Raw genomic sequence first — 24,115 nt, forward strand, 5'->3', positions numbered from 1 at the left:
TAGGGCCCTTGGGCAGCACTATTCACCTTTCAAGGTACAAATGGAGGTTAACATTCTGCAAAATGCTGCTATTTTCTCTGGACTAAAGCTGAATGAAGCAAAGTGGTCTTATCCTGCGGTCAGGCGACCCAGAAATGTGAAATTCTTTCTAGAAAACTGTGTCCTCCACACTAAAAGGAAGAGGCATCTGCAGGTTGTTATGAGGGTCAAAAGCCTGCATCTCTCACGGTATGAAAGTTCATTCTGGGATGAAGTGGTCAGCCTGGAGTGTAAACTTCAATGAATCAACATGACACGAATGAAAGATATGAAGAAGACTCAGAAGTGCTGAGCAGCTACAAGAGTACTGAGTCTCCATTTCCATTTTTATTTATTATAAATATCTCATAGCTATCATTTTTGTCCATCGTTCCTGTAGTTTCTTGTGCTGGCCCCCTTTTTTCTCTTTTGTGCATGTTTGCAGGCCGGAGCTTCGGGAGCTGCGTTCTGGCCTGCGGTTGAATTGAATTGAATTGAATTGAATTGAATTGAATTGAATTGAATTGAATTGAATTGAATTGAATTGAATTGAATTGAATTGAATTGAAAGGACAGTTATCCCCCAGTAGCTGCCTGGGGGATAACTATATATAATAGGTGAACATCACCCTGTCCCAAATAACTGCCATCAAAGATGCTACATTTCCTCAGTTTAAAGATTTCAATATCTGTTTCCTGTTGTGAAGTTTAGTCTGGATTGCAGTATTTGAAGTTGCAAGGCTTTACCGACTTTATAACCATACAGCCAGCTTTTTTAGAGCGCTGTAACATATTTCTCTCATTCCTTTTTAGAAAGCTTTTATTGTGGTGTGAATATTGTTATTCATTTTACACTTAGACTAGTGGAGTGGTAGTCTAGTGGCTACAGAGAAGGGCTTGGGCTCGGGTCGGGAGGACCCAGGTTCGGCTGTGTGGAAGCCAAAATGAACCACCTTGAGCCCATGAGCAAGGCCTTAACCCAAACCTGTGTGTTTGTTCTGTCAGATGTAAGTCGCTTTGGATAAAACTGTCTGCTAAGTGACATTATTATTAGACTTGGTTATTGCTGTCTTCTTATTCACTATGCACTGTATTTTTATCTTGATGTATTTTATTGTTCTTGGGAAGCCCTTTGTAACTTTGTTAAGAAAGGTGCTATATAAATAGAGTGTATTATTATTATATTATTATATGGAGTGACAGGAAGGGCAGGGACGACGTCGTTGCCGCTGCAGTTTCCACGGGGGAAAACACTTGTGGTTCCCTGGTGGGTGTGAAGAAGCCCCCACGGGGAGACCGGTTCCCCCCACGAGGAGACCGGTTCCCCCCACGGGGAGCCCGGTACCCCCCACGAGGAGCCCTAAATCAGCCATAATCAGCAATATTAAAATAATAAAAGGCTTGCAATATTTCAGTTGATTTGTAATGAATCCAGAATGTATGATATTTTAGTTTTTTTTAATTGCATTACAGAAAATAAAGAACTTTATCACAATATTCTAATTTTCTGAGACAGTCTTACATCTTACACCAAAAAAGGGGATACAAAAATAATAGTTATAGTGACAAATAAAACTAGTACCGTTAAAGAGTGCATGGGACAGATTTTGATACCAAAATCCCCACTTTCCTGTGATGGAGACACGCACCTAAAGAAAAGGGCCAGTCACGTGACCGCCGTGTCCCTCGCCCGTCTGCACGCGAGTGGGACAAAAGCAGAATTAGGGAGTCTCTCAAATCCCTCCATTCTTCACGAGACACATTAGCATTTTCTTTAACTTATATAAATATCTCTTTAGAAGAGCTCCCCTCCTCCTCCCGGAGCTCTTCTCTGCCCCCTTTGCCCCGCTCTTTTTCTCCTCATCTTTTCTTTTCTCTCGCTTTGTGGCTCCATTTGCTCAAGTGATCGCGGGGTATTTGGGGTCTGGAGCGGCTCCTGGCCTGATCCGGGCCCCTCGTCGGGGGCTTAGGCCCTTTCACATGGAAATGGAAGCTTTTTGGTCGCTTTTGTCCAGCAGATCCCCCCTAAAAGCGATGGACGGGGGGGTGCGGGGAGGGCGAGGAGAGAGGGATCTGTGTGCGAGGGTGGGAAGGGTGGGAAGGGTGTGCGTGTGCGATCATCGATCCGGCCGCTGACCCCTCACCCCCCTCACCCCCACCCCCCCATCCCACTCACAGCATCCTCTGCTCACTCGCGTGCCATCACAAGCACATGAGCTCTAATTGGTTTCCAGCACTAATTATCCAATTAACTCCTCTTCAAGGGGCCCTAACACCCCAGGCCTGGGGGTGAGGCGAGCCCTACAGCTCCAGGGTGCAACACTGGTGTCTCTGCCTCATAGCGGTCTTAAAGTGAAGTATATTATGCTCTTATTGATGTCATAATGTTGGGAAATTTGAATATATTGCAAAACTTCATTCGTAGTAAATTCAACTTAAGGTGAAACAAATATATTATTTCCCACTACGTGCAAAGTGAGATATTTCAAGCTTTTATTTGTTATAATTTTGGTGATTATGTCTCACAGTTTATGAAAACCCCAAATAAAAAATCTCAAAAAATTTGAATATATTATGAAATCAATGAACAATTCAATCATCAAAATTATGACAAATAAAGGCTTAACATATCTTGCTTTGCCTGTAATGAGACTGTAGGCCATACATGTATTAGTTTCACCTTTTAAGTTGAATTATTGAAATAAACTAACTTTTAGACCATATTCTTCACCTGTAGCTTATTCTACATCTTGGCTGATGGACATACAAGCATAGGAGGCTATTTAAGTTGCTAGTATGGTTGGCTGTCTGTAAAGTCATGCAAGTTCAATGTTATTAAAGCACTTTAAACTTTAAATCAAAGCGTTTTGTTTTTTCATATAAAATAAATACATTTCTATGCATTTTAGAAGTTTTGGGGTTTGGCAGGCAGGTGGAAGCTGCAGCGGGATGACCAGAGAGGGGGGGGGGGGTGGGGTCTGGGGGGGGGGGCGCAGGCAGGTGGAAGCTGCAACAAGTATTTAGTATTGATTAAGTTTATTTTGGTACTTAACCATGCTTTTATTTTGAAGGTACTGGGTAGCTGGAGCACACCGGGTGAGTTTAGTATAGGGTGAGGCGGCACCTGGGAGGGCAGATGTTTTTTTTACCAGGGCAAGAGAGGCCTTAAACTCTTATCCAAATTGAATGCGTCATAAAGTGCTTTGCACATTGATTTGCCCCTTCTGGGAAAGTAAATGTGCATTTGCAGGTTCCAGCTTCAACATGTGTCACCCGTCCTGATAATGTAGGACCTTTACTGCAGTTGGATGGTCAGTTCAAGACAAATGAGGACAGTATTTGAACAATACTGGCGGCACCAATGGCTTTGCTCGCTGTTTTCTTCACTTGTAAGCTGCTACAGCCTCCCTGTGTTCCACAGCAGTCATATAAAGTTAATTTGGCACAGCTTATTGTGTATTCAAATTGAATCCCAGATCATTTTAGAAGGTTGTTCTTCAAATAGCCGATAGCAATTTCCACATTTATAACCCACACTGCAAGATAAAGTTGAATTTTTGATGAAGTAGTTACGAGGAGAGTGAACGCTCGATAAAAGGACTTCCAGTCACATGAAAAAGACAGTAACACTTTCAGCTGTAACATTTTATGTCTCAGGATGTTAAAAAGTAAACAATAAAACAAACAATAAGGCACTTTTTTCATCATCTCTGTGACAAAAGCAACAGAAAATACAGCAGCAGTGTAACAGTAATCTGGTGTTGGGTATCATGTGGACAGCGTCTCAGATTTACGAGGGAGCAGGTCTTCTTCAAGGTCGCTGGGTTCGGCCTGGTTGGTACTGGTTTTAGTGTGAACCTTTGGGTTTGTTTTTCCTTTCTTTTACCTGCTTTACACACTCTAGTTTGTTAAAGTCAGTAGTCATAGTTGCAGCTATAGAACAAGACTATAATAGTTAGTCTCAAACTGGTGGTAGATATGCTGCTATAGGCCTATGCTGCAGGGGGGCACCGACATGATCCACTGGGCGGTGCCTCTCACCCATCTTCTCTTCTCCTCTTCCCTTTTTTATTTATTATAAGTATCTCATAGCCATCCTTGTTGTAGTTTCTTGTGCCGGCCCCCCTTTTCTCTCTTGTGTAGTTTGCAGGCCGGAGCTTCAGGACCTGCATGCTGACCTGCAGTCCCCCCTTCTGATCATCCCACTGCTGCTTCCACCTGCCTGTGTGGATGTCTGCTGTGTGCTTGCTGACATCCCCGACACCCCAGTCTGGCCTCCGGCAGGAGGTCGCCCCTTATGATCCAGGTCCTGGTCCAGGTTTCTTCCCTCCTACAGTAAAGGGGAGTTTTTCTTGCCACTGATTGGCTTAAAGAGCATATTGCAGGTTGGAGACCCCTGTGAATCAATGTGTAGGAAAATAATGTAGGAACTGAATTTTCATTGAAATACGCATAAATATATACTACTGTGACCTCTGGAGTTGTTTTTGTGAGAGTATTTTACTTCCGAATCTGAAAAAGCTGAACCGGAAGTGACGTAGCGGCAGGAAGTGCGGTGAATTTATCTACCTACGCCGTAGGCTACGTAGGCTACGTAGGCTACGCCGTCGATTTTACACGGAACCATAAATCAGCCTTTATTCACTGCAGCACCACCCGCCCGTGCTCCTGAAAGAAACTCCGAAACTCCTTAAAAATGGGTGAGTACTTGTAATCTGTCTACGTTTGTACTTTCTAAACAGAAAACAGGCTTATTATCTTCTCTTTTTTCTGATTAAATGCATCCGAAATAGCCGGGTATTTTTAAAACCGAATATTTCCCACCCTTCGTTTATCCACATTACATCGTTGTTAAAAAAAAAATCCTTCCACACATAACCGGAGATCTGTGTTTTCGAACACATTCATAAGCATTCCAAACCTGTAGATCATCTGTTCTTCCGGCCTCCGGGCCGCCTCTGCGGCACCGCTTCACCGGGAGCGGCGTCTCCTTCTCGGGTAACGAGCTCGAGTCTCCCCGTGTCCCACGTCGCCGCGTACCCTACGGCGTAGGCTCTGCGTCGGTGTAACGCAGTAAACGGTGGTCGAGAGCAGAGACCATTTATTTAATAAATAGCTTGGAGAACAGATGGTGGATCATCTGTAGTTCTGTAGTAAACAAAGGTCGCACGTTAGACGTCAGACTCAGAACAGATTTGTTGTTGTTTTGGAGCATAATGTGACGTTCGAAAACGCAAAACTCTGGTTGTCTCTGTCTACACGCATCTACATAAACGGAGTTTTCAAAAATCTTCACTTTGCCCAGAGTTTTTTTAAACATTCGTTTATTTGTGTTTTCATGTGGATGACAGGTCCAAACGTAGGAAAATATCTTCGGTTTAGCAGATACCCGGCTACGTGTGTACGGGGTCTGGGCAGTCAGATGGGGCAGCTGTGGAGACGTCTCCCTCCTGCTGCGTCATATGACGCGGTGTTCGAAAAAAAAAAGCGTTTGTAGGAGCTTGGCTAAAATCAGCCACTTTTTCCTCTGAATACGTGCCCTTATGTCTTGTAAAACATATTAAATCATACATTAACTTCTCACATAGTCATTTTCACATAAGGTCAGGTATCATTTTTGAAAAAATTCTAACCTGCAATATGCTCTTTAAGGCTTTTCTCCCACTAGGGGAGTTTTTACCTGCCATTGTTTATGTAATAATTGCTCGGGGGTTTATGTTCTGGTCTCTGGAAAGATCCTAGAGACAACTGTTGTAATAGACGCTATATAAATAAAATTGAATTGAATTGAATTTAGTTGCACTATATTGAAATTGGTTTACCTGTTGTTTATTGGGTAATTTACTTCCTGTTGTGTTTTGGACCCGATGCTGTTGTGCAATCCTGTTCTTACGTCACTTTTTTAACTGATACGTTCACAAGTATCTATACTTGTCTGTTCACATATGTCAGTTGCTTCTTCTGCCTTTTTTTCTGCTGTTCATATGCTTTGTTTTCCTTTTTTGTTTCAGACTTCTTTTTTCTTTGTTTAGATGCAACTTGACGAACGTAATAATGGCAGCAAGAGAAGAGACTTTCTCCTGTAGTGCAACCAAAAACAGCAAAACAAAAAAAAACTAAATGTCTCACAGCCCCAACGGGAAGGTTTCTGGATCCATCCCCGGCCCCATCACTAGTGTCCTAGTGAGCGAGACACTAAACTAAGATCCTGGTTCCAAACCTGGATGAATGGGGATGGTTGTGTCAGGGAGGGCATCCCACATGAAACTTATGGCAAATCAATATGCAGGACATAGTGGTTGGCCATGGAGACCCCTGGAGAAAAGCCCAAAGCAGGAAAAAGTCTGTTAGTCTTCAAACTCAGACCAAGAAATCACCAACGTTCCACATGTTCCACATTGCTGAAATCAGCAACGTTCTACATATGAAAGGATCCACAAATGAAAGAAAATAAAAAAGTGTTACACGATCCTGAGTGTTCCAGTTCAATGAGACAATAAAACAAATATTGGGCAACCATAACCTCTTCAGTAGTAGCCACGTGTGAGTCCACGAGTCCTTTAAGTTTGTTTCTTTGTTTTATTGTTTGCACTCGTAAAAAAGAAACATTACACAGAGGAAAAAAAGTTAAGAAAAGACGTGCAGGAGAGGTCATAAAAACCAGAAGGGCTTATAAGCGACTCCCCCCTCCTAAAAACAAGAAAAAATAAAAAACAATAATGCACAAAACCATATAAGCATAATACATAGGCCTATACAGTATAACTGATAACTCAGTTATACGATACTTCAGAATACAATTAAATAGCTTAGAAAAATATTTGAATAATGGTGAATGACAAACACAGATATATTAAAAATCTCTAAACTTTTTTTCAGCTTTCTTTTGAAGCAGATAATGTTGAGCAAGTTTCACTTAGATGTTTTAAACTGTTCCACAGCACAAAACCTTGATACATAAATGAACATTTAGCAACTGCGGTTCTGCAGAAGGGGATATGCAAATCATTCCTTCTTCTGCTGGAGTATGAACGATAATAGGAATTAAACTCAAAATAATTGTGAAAATGTCTGGGTAAAGTTAACAGAGAGCATATGACTTTATACATCAGGATTCCTGTTTGATACTTATTCACATTGTAGATTGTTAGTATTTGTAATTTAATTGTTAGTATTTGTAATTGTTAGTATTTGTAATTGCTACGACAAGTGACCAGACAAGTTCAGACCTCTGCTCATACGGTGGTCCCTCGCTTATAGACACGTTTTTGTGGCTTGCAGTGCATGGCTTACATTTGATTGGCTGCTCCTGACTGCCATTCATCCCCTTGATTCTCATGGAGAGTCAGAGTGTACTTGGTTTTGCACATCGCGTTTTGCATTTTGAGCAGAGGTGTATAGTAACAAAGTAGATGTACTTCGTTACACTACGTAAGTATTTTTTTTTTATTAGGACTTTTACTTTTACTTCATTACTTTTAAAAGTTAAAAAATATACTTTTACTTCGTTACTTTGACATTTGCCACCTTGTTACTCGTTACAAATTAAAATAATCAAAGAATTATATTTTGCAAGAAAGACAGTTTATTTTTGGTGTTTTATTCTCACCTGAAAGTGAACAGCTTAAGAAAACTCAAATATCCTATCTCAAAAAATTAGAATATTCTGGGAATCTTAATCTTAAACTGTAAGCCATAATCAGCAATATTAAAATAATAAAAGGCTTGCAATATTTCAGTTGATTTGTAATGAATCCAGAATGTATGACATTTTTGTTTTTTTAATTGCATTACAGAAAATAAAGATCTTTATCACAATATTCTAATTTTCTGAGACAGTCCTGTAGAGTTCACTTCGCCATTTTTGCAGAAATGGATCTTTCAACCTTTGCTCAACAGTTAGTTTCAACCAGTCAGTGTTATTCCATGTTTGAGAGAGCCATGGTGAGGTTTGTAGTTATTTCTTAGTGTTTTCAGAGGCAGTAAACTGTACTGGGGCTGATCCCCAGCAGCAGGCCTGGACTGGCACCAGAATGCCACCAGATTGATAACGTCCTCTCACAGCAAACATTCCTTCTCCTCCCCGTCTCTCTTTTCTCTTTAGTTAACTCCTGCTCAGATCCATCACCTCCAGCCCATCTGTCGCTGATGGCTGCGACGAACAAAACGGTTAACATCTCATGAATACCGCTTTTACACCCCGACCACAGATTGTGGGGAAACTTTAGGGGCCAGTGGAGTAACCAGAGCAAAGAAATCTGTCCGGGGACACTCCCTCTCCGCTTCCACTTCATTACCGGTATTGTGCTCGGGAGCGCGCAATCTGTGCGGCCGTCTCCGCCCGGCCCCGCCAGCTTTCCTCATCACTTTCCAATGATGATTTAACAGGCTCTCGAGGTCCCGTTTCCCTCCAAACTCCTCCTTCCTGCCCATCTCATTCTCCCTTTCACTGCTTGTCAGGTTCGTGTGCTTTTGTCTGCAGCTATTTCCATCAGCCTGCACTCTGGAGGTCAGGGGGAGAAGCACATAAAACTCAGACATCGGCCCTGAATAAAAGAACAATATATGGAGGAGTTAAATGCAGCCAAACACCCGCCCCCTGGAAATCATTTGGAGGGAAGAAGCCTTGTTGTTGTTGTTGTTGTTTTAATAAATACACTTTTATACAATTCCTTACCTTCTTCTTTTGGAAACAAGCTGCAGGAGCTGGACGTTTTTACGTGATGAAAAGCTCAGGGCACCTGATGACTGCGCCGAGCCAGATTGCGTTGCGCTTTAAGGCTGATTTATGGTTCCGCGTTACACCAACGCAGAGCCTGCGGCCTATAGGTGCGCGTCGCCGCGTACCCTACGCCGCAGGCTACGCTGTCGATTTAACGCAGAACCATAATTCAGGTTTTACACGAACAGATGGGACCGACGAGTTAAGGGGGGATCTGAACACCACTTACGTGAGGTTATGCAGCCGCAGTACTCGAGTTGTAAAAAAAAATCAGGGGGGATGGTGGATTTGATCATATGGGGACAGATAATTTGTGCTGATTACAAATAATATAATATATTACAAATAATAGCAGTGACCAAAACACCTGCAGAAATACTGCAGGAATGACATCAAAACACAACAATAAAAAACACTTTTCTGAACTTATCAATATGACTCTGTCCTTCACAGGATAAGTAAAATAGATCACTGCAAAAACTCAAAATCTTAAGAATATTTGTCTTATTTCTAGTTAAAATGTCTCATTTTAGTTAAAAAAAATCTCATTACATTTAAAACAAGATTCATCACTGGAAAAAACAACAATTTTCACCTGTTTCAAGTAGATTTTCACTTGAAATAAGTAGAAAAATCCCCCTCAACTCCAGTGCTGTCTATGGCCCATCTTCCTCCTGCTTTTAGTAAAGTAGCCTGCAGAGGAGCTTCTGATGCAGATCAGGAGCCGTTGGTGAATGTTATAATCCTGGGCCATCATGTTGGAGGGCCACAGGAAACTGCAAGGAGGATTTTTATTGGCCAGTAAATGTTTTAGCACCTTCATGAGCAGAAATGAATTCATGCAGATTCAGGGGTTGGGAATTTTAATTCAGTTCAATTCAATTTTATTTTATTTATATAGCGTCTATTACAACAGAAGTTGTCTCTAGGATCTTTCCAGAGACCAGAACATAAACCCCCGAGCAATTATTACATAAACAATGGCAGGTAAAAACTCCCCTAGTGGGAGAAAAACCTTAAGCCAAACAGTGGCAAGAAAAACTCCCCTTTAGGAGGGAAGAAACCTGGACCAGGACCTGGATCATAAGGAGAAACCTGGACCAGGACCTGGATCATAAGGAGAAACCTGGACCAGGACCAGGGGCCAGATTCACCAATATGTTCTTAAGAACGATCTTAAGAAATGTCTTAAGATCTAAAATTAAGAAGTTCATAAGAAAGTTCTTAAGTGAAATTCCTCAATATTTTCTTAAGAACCGTCTTAAGAACTGTCATTTCTTACGAATTTCTTATTTTTCCTACTTAAGAACTTCTTAAAATATGGCTGTATCCGAAATGGCATACTAAGTATTACATGCTACATACTGCATCAGTATGTACTGTATCCTGCATACTAAATGAAGGATTCAGTAGCCGCTCCAGCAGACCGTTCACACAGCAGTAGCAGCCAAGTATCCCAGAATTATATGATATTATATTTATATTTATATTATTATTATTATTATTATTATTATTATTATTATTATTATTATTATTATTATTATTATTATTATTATTATTATTATTATTATTTCATTATATTCAGTCATGCACCTGAAGCGAGACTTCACTACACCGATGCTCCACAATATTGTGGGTCTTTGTTTGTGCAAATGTGTTGAAAAAGGTGATATTAGAGTCTTACCTTTTACAGAAGACATTTTAAGACAGGTCAAGGTTGTCTTAAGTTAAGAAAAAAGTCAAGAACAAATTTGAGAACTTTTATTTCAAGAATACCATTTATTCTTAAGTTTTTTCTCAAGAAGAAACTTAAGAAGAAAGTTGAGAAAATACTTAAGAATTTTTTAGGAGAATATGACTTCTTCTCTTTTTTCTTCTTAACACTGAACTTAAGAAAAAAACGACACTTAAGAAGATTTTTTTTCTTAAGAATGTTTAGTGAATCCCGCCCCAGGCTCATAAGGGGGGACCCTCCTGCCGGAGGCCAAATGTGCACTTACATCTTCCTTTTAACACACCATGTGACTCAGGATTTAGTAAATGTAGGAAATGGATGAACTGTGACCTTGATGGTGCTTTGGACAGTAGTTGGCGGTTTTTCTAAAGTTGACACCATTTTACAACTACACTGTAAACGATTGTCATGTAAATTAACAGTAAAATACTGGCAGCAGGGTTGCCAGTATTTTACTGTTAATTTTACAGTTCTCCTACTGTTATCTGGTTTACAGTATATTACTGTGTACTGATTTACAGTACATTACTGTTTTTTCTTGATTTCACAGTAGATTACTGGCAGCAGGGTTGCCAGTATATTACTGTTTTTCTACAGTTTGCTTACTGTAAACTTAATTTACAGTTTATTACTGTTATAATACTATCTAGTAAAACACAGTATATTGCTGTATTTTATTGGATTTACAGTAAACTAGTGGCAAGGTAGCCACAATATTGTTTTTTATATTAACAACCGAATTTTACCATAATCCCAAATAAAGTACCGTGCAGTCATTTTTGTAAAGAGCATATTAGTAGCAATTAGCAAATAAGCAAATTTAACGTGGTATTCTATACAACATACTGAATGATTCAGTTAACTTAAATGCAGCAATAAAAATCTATGGAAAAGAAGAGACTTAGAAAATATTAGATCAATTATATAAGCCAACATTTATTTGTAAAGAGGCAGTATGAACTTAAACAAACAGTTTTTTTCCCCATTACAGTTGGACATTTCAAATGTGCATAACAGAATAAGGCAGCCCATTCTTTCATCAACTGTGAACACAATGAACACTAAACAACTTTTTAATAAACTTCGAGGAATTATGCATCTTGCCATTGCAAGTAGTGCTGCCTTTTTAATACAAAATACATAAACAATCATTTTTCTGCAGTGCTCTACAGCATAAATACCCACATTTTTTAATATAGCAAATTCAGTAGAAAGACAAAAAATGGGCAATGACCGTGGCTACACTGATGTGAAGTTCCTGGGTAGAGAGATCTCACTGACCTACATGAAATCCCACTCAAAGTCTATGAGGTTCTTCATAAGAGAAGACACACGGGGGTTGACTGTGACTCTTCTGAACGACTCTCCCTGTCTTCTTGGAGACAATCTTGCCCCGGCTGGCCTTGGTCCCTTTTTCTGGGTTGATCCCAATGAAGCGCCTGAAAAACACAGTAGTCTGAGATTAGAGGTTGGAAAAAATAGTCTGCTGCTATATAAAATAGGGCTGGGTGATATGGACAAAATCAAATATCAAAATATTTTTGACTGGATACCTCAATATCGATGTTGTGATGATACTGTAGGGATGACTACTGTTTCTTTCTACTGGTGCTTTTTTTACCATTAGGGTGAGAAAAACAATCAAGAAGCCTATAGCAAATCAAAACTCTAAACAAACAGTGACAGGAACTACAGCCAATCAGATTACTTCAAGCAAAGTGACAAGAACCATAATGGCTCATATCGCATGGAGATTTAAATTGTGGTTAAGTATATCCAAAAATGATAAAAAATACATGTACGTTGAATAGATTTCTAATAGATATACAGAAAAAGTTAAACATTAGCTCTAAATGAAGATTATAAACCACATAATCTAAATATTCAATAAATTGACGTACTTTAGAAGACACTTCATGTCATACTCTATATTCAGTCTATGTCACAGGGTTTTCAGACAGTGTATCCAATAGCATAAGAGAAAATTCTGTGACCTCATGGATTGAATATAGAGTATGACATGAAGTGTCTTCCTTTAAGTACCTTATTGGATATTTAAATTATGTGGTTTATAAAGTTAATTTAGAGCTGATGTTTAACTTTTTCTGAATAACAATTAAAAATCTATATTTACATAAATATATATTTTTAAAATTTTTTGGATATACTTAACCACAATTCAAATCTCTATGCAATATGAGACATTATAGTTTTTGTCACTTTGTTTGAAATGATCTAATTGGCTGTCGTTACTCTCACTGTTTGTTAAGAGTTTTGATTTGCTGTAGGCTTCTCGATTGTTTTTTTCACCCTATTGGTGGAGCATGATCTTGTCTAATCACCATCAGATATGTTATTAGGTATATTACATACTAGTGCCTGTGTTCCACTATTATTGATCTTGAAGATCTAAATAAGAGAAATGCATATAGAATCAGAGTGTGCAACTTTTTTTTGTCTCAACACATGCAATATCATGATACCAAAAATCCCAGATGATATCTTGTCTCAAAACATGATATCAATATAAAATCAATATATTGCCCAACCCTAATATTAAGTGTTCATTAAGTTAAGGGTTTAAGATGCACATGAATGAATGTGAGAAAGAGATAAAATAGGACAATAGACCTTTTTCACAGCAGCCATTTTGATATGAAATAGCAGGGAAACAAAGGTGTTACTAATATATTGTGGTTCCATTCCATTTAAGTGTAGCAGAATCTTTACAGTGAGTTAACATTAACAATACCAGGACCCTGGCAGTGTAATGGAATGGAACCTTCATTAGTGTCATTAGTAACACTTGGGTTTAGCCTACAATTTCATGTCAAAATGAGTGCTTTGAAAAAGGTCTGTTGGACAACACAAACCTTACCTTTGAATGAAATCAAGTGTACAGGCAGCCTCCTCTTGGTACTGTAGATTGCAGATGTAGTACACTAAAAACAGAGTAGCATGATATGACCCTCAAGGCTGATCATCCAGCGTCCAGCAGTCACACGCTCTGTTCCACCTGAAACGTGAAATTAGAGTAATTTCAGAAAGCATCTTGACATATATAAATATCTGTATTTGGAAGAACAGGCATGCTTTGCTGGGATATAGATAACTTTAAAAGCTCATCTGATATGAAAAATACAGTATGTCAATTCACTGAACACATACCGAGCAGTATTAGACGAGGAGTCGAGGGTAGGGTGAGGGTCTTCTCTACATCAGCCACTGTTGCAGACATCTGTAGGGCACAGACAATATAAGTGTACGGAGCATATTAGTTCCATGAGATGAATTTTAAAATGGCAACAATTCAATGCAATAAAAATGAAGAAAGAAGAGAAACAAACCTAGGTCTCCAAGAACACAGCTTGTGACAGAGAAATTGTTGGTCATAACATACTTTCAATATTTCTTAAACTTATGATTAAACTTGCTCTGCTAAAGTTAGTCTTTTGACGTTAGCTGTTAATGTTACCACTAAAGATATCCATGCAACTCAAACTCAACTCAACTTCCTTTTATTGCCACACGGCTAGGCCGGTGGAATTAGTTTCACAGTGCAGGTGGTAGCTGCAACAACACCACAGCAGTACAAAAAGACAGAACGTTTTCCAGAGGAAAAAGACAGAGTAATAACATGTGAATAACATGTCAATTCATGTGAAAATACACAGAAACAGAGGACAAACTCCAAAATCCCCAAAATAGAGGCACAATAATGCTTCTAGCTGCAAACCAACCAAACAAAAAACTAAACAAAAAAACAATATGACTAACTTACCTACAATAATTATATTGTATGCTAAACAACACTGCTATACTGTCCTGCAAGCTTAGATCTACTGATAAAACACAGTTTAAAGATATTGAAATAATTGTACAAGAGTAATCACCAGACAGATAAAAGATATTTCAACTTACCGAGTGATTTGCTCATAAAGTGCAGGATTCAGATGGATAATCCTCAAAAAGAAAGTCCAGAGATGGCTTCAACTGTTTTGCATGCCTCCTCTAGAAATGCAGTAGCGTTCTGTTGATTCAAACATCACTCCCAGAATGCAACGCTATTTACGGTATATTACAGTATTTTATGGGAAACGGCAAACTGCCCATCGATATTGCCCAGAATGCATTGTTTCCTACAGTATATTACCGTTTTAATGAGAAACAGTATGCTACTGTCAGAATTTGACTGTTTTTTTACAGCATTTTGTTACAGTGTATGACATCTCTCGGACACTCTTCGACCTGCCCCCCCGTCTAGCCTGGTCCCCCCTAATGATCCAGGTCCTGGTCCAGGTTTCTACCCCCTTATGATCCAGGTCCTGGTCCAGGTTTCTACCCCCTTATGATCCAGGTCCTGGTCCAGGTTTCTACCCCCTTATGATCCAGGTCCTGGTCCAGGTTTCTACCCCCTTATGATCCAGGTCCTGGTCCAGGTTTCTTCCTCCTAAAGGGGAGTTTTTCTTGCCACTGTTTGGCTTAAGGTTTTTCTCCCACTAGGGGAGTTTTTACCTGCCATTGTTTATGTAATAACTGCTCGGGGGTTCATGTTCTGGTCTCTGGAAAGATCCTAGAGACAACTTGTGTTGTAATAGATGCTATATAAATAAAATTGAATTGAATTGAATTGAAAAAAACCATCCCAGGGACGTGTGATAAAAGCAACACACTTCATCCTCCTCTTCTGCAGGGTGTGCCTGGGCCTGTGTATGAACACATCTAATGGCTTTATTCTTGCAAAGTACAGAAACAAGTATCTGGAGAGAAGAATATATCAAAAGTGCGGCCATTTTCAGATTTGACTTGATTTTGTTTGCACCTATAGAATATTTGCTTTGTGCCTAAAGATGCTCACATTGTTTGTACAAATAGCTTATTTTCCATAAAGCCTGTTTCTTAAGCCTTCATGGGTCGGCGTTTCAGCAGATGTTTGGGAGCATCAGTACCAGCGGCTGGAGCAGAACGGGGTCCAGTTCACAAACAAAGCAGGTCTTTATCATAAACATTCTGATCCTTTGGTCAGACCTAGTAAAAAATTAAAAAAAAGTGAAAAAGTTGTGTTAAAACCTTGTTTTTGAGGGGATGATGACTTCTTACCAAGACAAAAAATTGGTCATTTTTCAAAATATGGGATATTTAACTCAACATGGATGTACGATGAACATTTGTATAAATCTGTTGTCCTGCACAGCTATTGTTGTCTGTGTGATGATGTGTTCAGCACATCCACCAGGAGACTCAAGACTCTTGTCTGAGTGTGTGAATGCTTCCAGTCTTGTCCTCACAGGTTGTGTGTGTGAGTCTTATTTTGAATATGCAGAATTACCCGCTGTCTTGATGTTTAAGCACAACCCTCTCCTTGTATATGCTGGTGCTACATACGTAAGGGGCTCAGTGCACTTATCAGAGGCTGTAATTAGACGGATAATTAAGCATCTATGGCCCCTGCAGCGGTTTGTATATGAATCAGAACATCTTGGTGACTAATGGTGCTTTTCCACTAGCGAGGGAACGCTCCCCTGCCATCCAGGTCGCCAGGGCCCCACCGTACCTCCATGGGTGCCCCCGGCGCTGCTGGAGCCCCCAGGCGGAGGGGGAAATGGTCCAACATCCCTCCATTCATACTGACGACATAAGACATAGACACCTGAGAATGACTCCACCCCGCCGCGCCCGCCCGTGCACCCCCCATCCATTACATACCTGCATGTGTATGTGCTGTCCAGGGACCCGGAACTGGTTGTCATAGTGACCGTGGGTCGTAGACGTAGCTGCTGTGAAGTTTGCCGGCAGTGAAACTTGAAATTCAGCATTTGGTTAAATTTCCACCCTGTATACCGATCAAAGACGTAAACTAAAAAAATAAACCTTATGCAAAAGAAGAAGCTAAAATATGAATTAACGTAACTGATTGTTTTGGATGAATGTCTAAATTGGAATACCGTAATCATATTAATCAAGTTTGCAGAAGATCAATGAAAATGCTTGGCATACTGAAAAAGGTTTGTCCCTTGATCCGTCCCTCTGCTCACTTGATTCTGGATTATAGTTTCCTATTTCCATATAAGAATTACTGCGATATTGTCTGGTCTGCAACTTATCCAACTTTTCTCAACAAATTACTGATCATCCAAAAAAGATTCTTAAGAACGATCTCTTAGTCTGGTAGACACGAACCATCTGCACCTCTTTTTATGAGAAAACATCTTATTCTGTCTTAACCTTCAATGTCTTTATTTTTAATGTAATCCAGACCTCCATGTTCTCTTTTACGTTCATATTTATCATTTTTTTAATTTGTTGTACATTATCTTTGTTATTTCATCACAGTTGTTGATGGGAGTGGAACTCTGTACAAGCCCTTCAGGCTTCCTTCCCTCCATGCACTGTTTTAAAAAAGAATTGTGCTAAATAAATAAATGAAATGAAACTTGTCAAACTCTTATCTGTTCTGCAACCAAAGATGCCATCCAACAAACAGTTTGCTATGTTTTGCAGAGTGGATTTATAGCGTTTTTATTTTAAGGACACATTCGATTGTCAGACAAACTTTACTGGTTCAATTCAATTCAATTCAATTTTATTTATATAGCGTCTAATACAACAGAGTTGTCTCTAGACGCTTTACAGAGACCCATACCCAGAACATGACCCCCGAGCAGTTATTACATAAACAATGGCAGGTAAAAACTCCCCTAGTGGGAGAAAAACCTTAAGCCAAACAGTGGCAAGGAAAAACTCCCCTTTAGGAGGGAAGAAACCTTGAGCAGGACCAGGCTCATCAGGGGGGACCCTCCTGCCGAGGGCCAGACTGGTGGGTCAGGGACGGCAACAGCACAGCAGGCAGGTGGAAGCAGCAACGGGATGACCGGGGGTGGGGACCGCAGGCCAGCACACAGCTCCCGAAGCTCCGGCCCAATCAGCAAGTCCCAGGTTGGGGTGCAGGGTCAGGAAAAGACTTGTGCTCCGTAATGCAAGCTACAAGCCACCCACGGCCACCTGCAGGACAAAAGAGAGAAAAGGGAGAAGAAGGGGGGGCCAGCAACGGGATGACCAGGGGTGGGGACCGCAGGCCAGCACGCAGCTCCCGAAGCTCCGGCCCAATCATCAAGTCCCAGGTTGGGGTGCAGGGTCGGGGAAAGGTTGAGAAGGGGCAGGGCCAGGGAGAGGAGTCTTGAGGGACGAACATTCTCCCCCGCCCAAAAGGGGCCGTTACCCTGCCCCCCTCACTCCCACACTGCAGGTTCCGGTGTCCGGCAAAGGATGCTGCAACATGGACAAAAGAGAGAAAAGGGAGGAGAAGGGGGGGCCAGCACAAGAAACCACAGGAGCGACTCTGACACACTAAAGTTTACACTACCTAGAGATTTACCAACACCAGCTAGAGGTTTACTAAACACTAACTATAGGCTTTACTAAACAGAAATGTTTTAAGTTTAGTTTTAAAGGTGGAGGTGGTGTCAGCCCCCTTAACCCAGATTGGAAGTTGGTTCCATAGTAGTGGCGCCTGATAGCAGAACGCTCGCCCTCCAAATCTACATTTAGATACTCTAGGAACTACGAGTAAACCTGCACTCTGAGAACGGAGAGCTCTGACAGGAACATAAGGCACTATCAGGTCTTGCAAATAATGCGGAGCTAAGCCGTTTTGGGCTTTATACGCAAGTAATAAAATTTTAAATTGGATTCTGAATTTTACGGGTAACCAATGGAGCGACGCTAACACTGGAGAGACGTGGTCTCTCCTGCTAATTCCTGTCAGTACTCGTGCTGCTGCATTTTGGATCAGCTGGAGCCTATTCAGCAAATTACTTGGACATCCTGCTAACAACACATTACAGTAATCTAGTCTAGAAGATACAAACGCATGAACTAGTTTTTCTGCATCACTCTGTGAGAGGATTTTCCTAATCTTTGCAATATTACGGAGATGGAAAAAGGCTATTTTACAAACCTGATTGACATATGGTTTAAACGACAAATCCTGATCGAAAATAACACCAAGATTTCTCACAGTTGCACTGGAAGCCATCGCAACACCATCTAATCCCTTCCTAAGATGCTCTGGACCAAGAATGATAACCTCTGTTTTATCTGAATTTAGAAGCAGGAAATTTCTGGACATCCAGTCCTTGATGTCCCTAAGACATGCCTGAAGTTTAGCTAACGGTTCTGTCTCATCCGGCTTCATAGACAAATAGAGCTGCGTATCATCAGCATAACAATGAAATTGTATGCCGTGATTCTGGATTATACTTCCCAACGGCTGCATGTATAAACTGAACAAGATTGGCCCTAGCACTGAACCCTGCGGAACACCATAACAGACCCTTGACTGTTCTGAAGAAACCTCATGTACATGAACAAACTGGAACCTGTCAGATAGGTATGATTTAAACCAACATAGAGCTGTCCCTTTAATCCCAACAACATGCTCTAACCTGTGCAGTAAAATGCCATGATCTATAGTGTCAAAAGCAGCACTGAGGTCCAGTAGAACCAGTATGGACACTAGTCCCTTATCTGAGGCCATAAGGAGGTCATTCGTGACTCGAACAAGTGCTGTCTCTGTGCTATGATGCATTCTGAACCCTGACTGAAAGACTTCAAACAGATCATTTCTATACAAATAGTCACATAACTGGCTTGAAACTGCCTTTTCCAGAATTTTAGACACAAATGGAAGGTTGGAAATTGGTCTATAATTAGCTAAGGTGTCTGGGTCAAGAGAAGGTTTTTTAAGTAAAGGTTTAATTACTGCGACTTTGAAAACCTGTGGTACATATCCTAAACTTAGGGATAAGTTAATTTGGTCCAGTATTGTCGTACCAATAAGAGAAAAAATATGTTTGAATAGTCGAGTCGGGATGGGGTCTAACATACATGTGGTTGACTTAGCTCTATTAACGAGTGAAGTCAGCTCAGGGAGGTCTATAGGATCAAAACAGTCTAGAGACAAGTCAGAGCCTAGGGAAGTCGCTAAAGCTGAAGAAACACCTACAACCGGCTGGTTGATTTCTTCTCTAATTCTCGCGATTTTACTGTTGAAGAAGCCCATAAAGTCCTCACTACTGAGAGCTGCAGGAATGCACGGCTCAACAGAGTTGTGACTCTTTGTCAGCCTGGCTACAGTGCTGAACAGAAAACGTGGGTTACTTTTGTTGTCCTCTATCAACGTTGAATAATAAGCTGTTCTGGCTTTGCGAATGGCTTTTTTATATACTATTAGAATATCTTTCCATTCACGATGAGAGTCTACAGACCTACAAGAGTACCACTTCCTTTCCATTTTACGCACGTTTTGTTTCAACATGCGGATATCTGAATTATACCAGGGAGTTAAGCTCCTGTGGCTAGAAACCCTCCTTTTCAAAGGAGCAACTTCATCTAAAGCTGAATGCAACAAATCAGCAGTGTTACTAGCAAGGAAATCAACATCTGCAGAGGTAGAACCCAGGTCACTGGCCTCGACTACATCACTATTTCGCACTGTCGTAAGATAAGCAATGGCCTCCCTAAATTTAACAATAACTTCATCAGACAAACATCTGCTAAAATAATACCTCCTATTTTGCACTTCAACATCAACAAAATTAAATTCAAACGTTATTAAGTAATGGTCGGATAAAAGGGAGTTTACAGGTGACACCAACAGACCATCAGTTTCAACACCGTAGGTGAGAACGAGATCGAGAGTATGATTAAAACAGTGCGTCGGTTTATCCACTTTTTGTGAGATACCCATTGATTCTAGAAGAGAATCGAAGGCTAATTTAAGATTATCGCTTTCAACATCCATATGAATGTTAAAATCACCCACTATGATGAATTTATCTGTGCTGATCAATAATCCAGAAAGGAACTCTGAAAATTCAGACAAAAACTCCAGATACGCACCAGCAGGGGGCCGGTACACTACCACTAACACAACTGGCTTCTCTGATTTCCGGCTCGGAAATTTCAGACCAAGCATGAGGCTTTCAAATGTATTATAGTTGCACTTAGGTACAATTTTTGTTTCGAGACCGGAGTTATAAATTGCTGCGACTCCTCCGCCTCGGCCCGTGCTACAACTGGTGTTGTTCTCAGTATGAACAAACTCATTTTCAGGCTTATTAGCTGTTTAACTTAAAGCAGTAACCCACTAACCTACTTTATGAGTCACACAGGACAATCACAGAGTACACTGGCAGCGAGGTGGAAACACTTCTTAAACTTGCTTATTTAATAGGCAACAGAACTCCCACTCCTGCTTACTTTGTAATTCCTCTCTCATATCTCCCCTCCCACTCCTCGTCTATCTTACCTTTCCCGTTTCCTTCCACTTTTCCACTTTTTTCTGCTGTTTCAATTCCTTGGAGAGCTATTTAGAGCGCGCCACAGAAGCATGTTAATGCGCCTGCAGAGAGCAGGTAGCACGGGTCATGCTGCTGCAGCTGCAGCCGAGCATCACAGCTCCTGTTCCCGGGGTCACCACCATCAACAATACTGTGCTATTCTCTTTGAGGCACAGCTTCGGGGTAAAACATGCAAACTAAGAGGGGGCACCGCGCACACCCACACGTGTAGTTGCAGTCTCTTATCACCCACACACACACTCAGGCAGCGCCGAGGGAAATGGCAGCGCACATGCATGCACGAGCCAGCAAGACTTTGAAGGGGTGGCCCTGTTTCCCCTCGGGAGTAAACAGCCGCAGAAGACAAATAACTATATTCAATAAATTGTCTGCATGCACCAAACATACACTCTCTCACACACACAGACACAACTTTTCTGTCCAGTGTGGTACTGATCAATATTTCAGCAGCCCAACCTCAATTGTTCATGCAGGCCACGAGAGAGCTAATGAGGCAGCGCTACAAAGACAATGTGCTCGCAAAAGTAGGCTATCTACTAAAAGACAAAATTATCTCTTAGATCTAGGGGATCCTTCCCACTCGGGCCGGGATGAGAAGTTTCTGAAGTGAACCACTGGAGACCTTCTGCTCATGAGTGGGCATGTCTGTCTGGGAGAGCACAGATGTGCTTCCCTCTGATCTGGCTGTCAGAGTCCTCGCGCCTCATTGTTGTCAGCGGGCTTTGGTTGTTCTTTCTGTGGGAAACGTGGCATGCCTGCCAAGGAAGCTTGATGAAGTCCTCCTTCATTGAGGGGCTGGAGCTCCGGAAAGACAACACCAAGATGACACAACATCCCATTTTGCTGAGGGGTTGAGAAAAGAAATTAAAAGAAGAGATGAAGTGTCTCGATGCCTGTTTTTTTTTTTTTACTTTTTTCTCATTCTTTTTGCAATTAGAAGCGTGTATAGTTACATTAAAGAGAAAACTTGCTCATGACAAATGCATTATGCTGCTATAGGCCTATGCTGCAGGGGGGCACCGACATGATCCACTGGCAGTGCCTCTCACCCTTCTTCTCTTCTCCTCTTTTTTATTTATTATAAGTATCTCATAGCCATCATTTTTGCCCATCGTTCGTGTAGTTTGTTGTGCTGGCCCCCTTTTTTTGGGGGGGGGTTTGCAGGCCGGAGCTTCAGGAGCTGCATGCTGACCTGCAGTCCCCCCTCTGATCATCCCACTGCTGCTTCCACATGTCTGTCTGCTATATGCTTGCTGACATCCTGGCATTTTTTTCCAAGCTGCTGCTGCAGCTTTGCTTGGTACCGGTAACGTTATCCTCCATATTTGTTGTTTGCTAAGTATCTGCGCAGCACTTAGCAACCAAACACCGCTGCATTGCATTGTGGGAAGTTTCTGCTTAGCTAGTGTCCATCAATCCACACTAATACATTTCTCCAGAGTGAGTATGGATAGTACATACAATTGTGTACGCACTAATGTTTCGGACGCACTAAAAAATCTCACATACTGTTTTTGCTACTCATTAGGGAGGAAGGATGGGATTTCAGACGCAGCTGTTGACTCACTTTTGGACACAGCCCCCAGTGGTGAATGGAGGAAATGCCGCTCAAGGCACGTTGCAAAGCTGTGCTGAGATGAGGGACGACCTGTAATGCTGACATGTCCCCACTGCTGTACAACTGGAGACACGTCTGCAGGAAGAACAGGACAAGAGATTCTCTGAAACACTTCATCATCCTCAAAGCCAGGGAGCCTTCTAGGTGTTTGGAGGAGGAATGGGAACACGACAAAGTGGTTAAAGCCTTAAAAACGTGGATTTATCTGAAATAAGATTGATTAGAAAAAACATGATAGGCGTTCATACCGTTGCAAAGAAATGAAGGTATTTGGTGGCGTGTATAACTGCTCAGTCATGTGTCTCAGCTAACCAGTAGGATGATTTCTTTCCTTTCTTTTAATTCATATTATACAGGAAATGCAGAGAAAATGCAGAGTAAATGCTCAGTGGATCAAGCATCCCTTGGTTTTCCCTCCGGTAAGTATGGAATCGACATCTAAGCAACCCATATAGTTCAAGGTCCAGACTTGTACTGAGGGGAGCAACATTAAGGGCCAATCCCAATACACCCCCTACTTTCTACCACTAGCCCTAAAAATGAAGCCACAAACTTTAGGGCCCTTGTAATCTTCCCTAGGGATTGGGACAGCACTTGCTACGTCACTGCGTGGTTTACGTTCGGGTACGTAAGCGACTGCGTAGTTACGTTTGCACAAACGTCACACCATATCAGGAAGCCCAGAGATAAAAGCTGTTTTAATTTCAGCTGTAGCGCTGTTAATATGACACTTTATTAAGTTTTAATATTTTTTCAGGTGTAAAAGTAACCGTTAAGATCCCCAACCTGGGCTCAGTTTATCCAAATAACGCCTGTTAAGAAATTTGCTCCGATGTTTTCGGGATGAGAAGGAGCTGATTTATGGTTCTGCGTTAAATTGATGCAGAGCCTACGGCGTAGGGTACGGGGCGTGTCGCTGCGTAACCTATGCATAGGCTCTGAGTTGGTTTAACGCGGAACAATAAATCAGCCTTTATTCTGGCGAGATCTGAAGATACAACGCAACAACAAGCAAGCGAGTGAGTACCTTCACTGAGTGAATATTATGAAAGTAAAACATATATTTCTCGCTAGAAATGTAATCCAAATGCATTTTTATGCAGAAACGAACTCAAAATATTGATTTTATTCACTAAAAAATAAGAAATGTCCGCCATGTTTTTTTTTTTATTCAGTCTGGGAAAGATGACGTAAAGCATTCTGGGAAATTTTCTCTGGCCCTCGGTTGGTGAGTCAGAATCTGAAATCCCTCACTATTAAGGGCTAGATTCATACACACTAGCCCTCGTTTTCCCCACTCCCCCTATATGCAAAGAGGAATTGGGACACCACTACCCTCACGGGAACGCGCAAAATTTAGGGGTAGGACTGAAAAGTAGGACTAGGGGGGATTGGGACTGGGCCTAAACCTCCCAACACGAGTAAAAAGAAGCCTCAGGGGCAATAAAGACAGTTTGACAGTCACTTGCAGCAGTAAACCCTTTTGTCTGTACATTAGGAGCTCCTCTATTCTAGGAAATGAGATGCACTTCATTGCAGAACATGTGGAAGTTGCTAATTGTGATGCTAAAATGTTGGTCCATGACCTCCGCCCTCCCAAAAGGGAAACTTTTAAACCTGACTTTGATGTTATGAAATGTTTTCACTAAGTATAATGGTTG

The sequence above is a fragment of the Cololabis saira genome, chromosome 10 (assembly GCF_033807715.1).
Source record: "Cololabis saira isolate AMF1-May2022 chromosome 10, fColSai1.1, whole genome shotgun sequence".
Classification (NCBI taxonomy): Eukaryota; Metazoa; Chordata; class Actinopteri; order Beloniformes; family Belonidae; genus Cololabis; species Cololabis saira.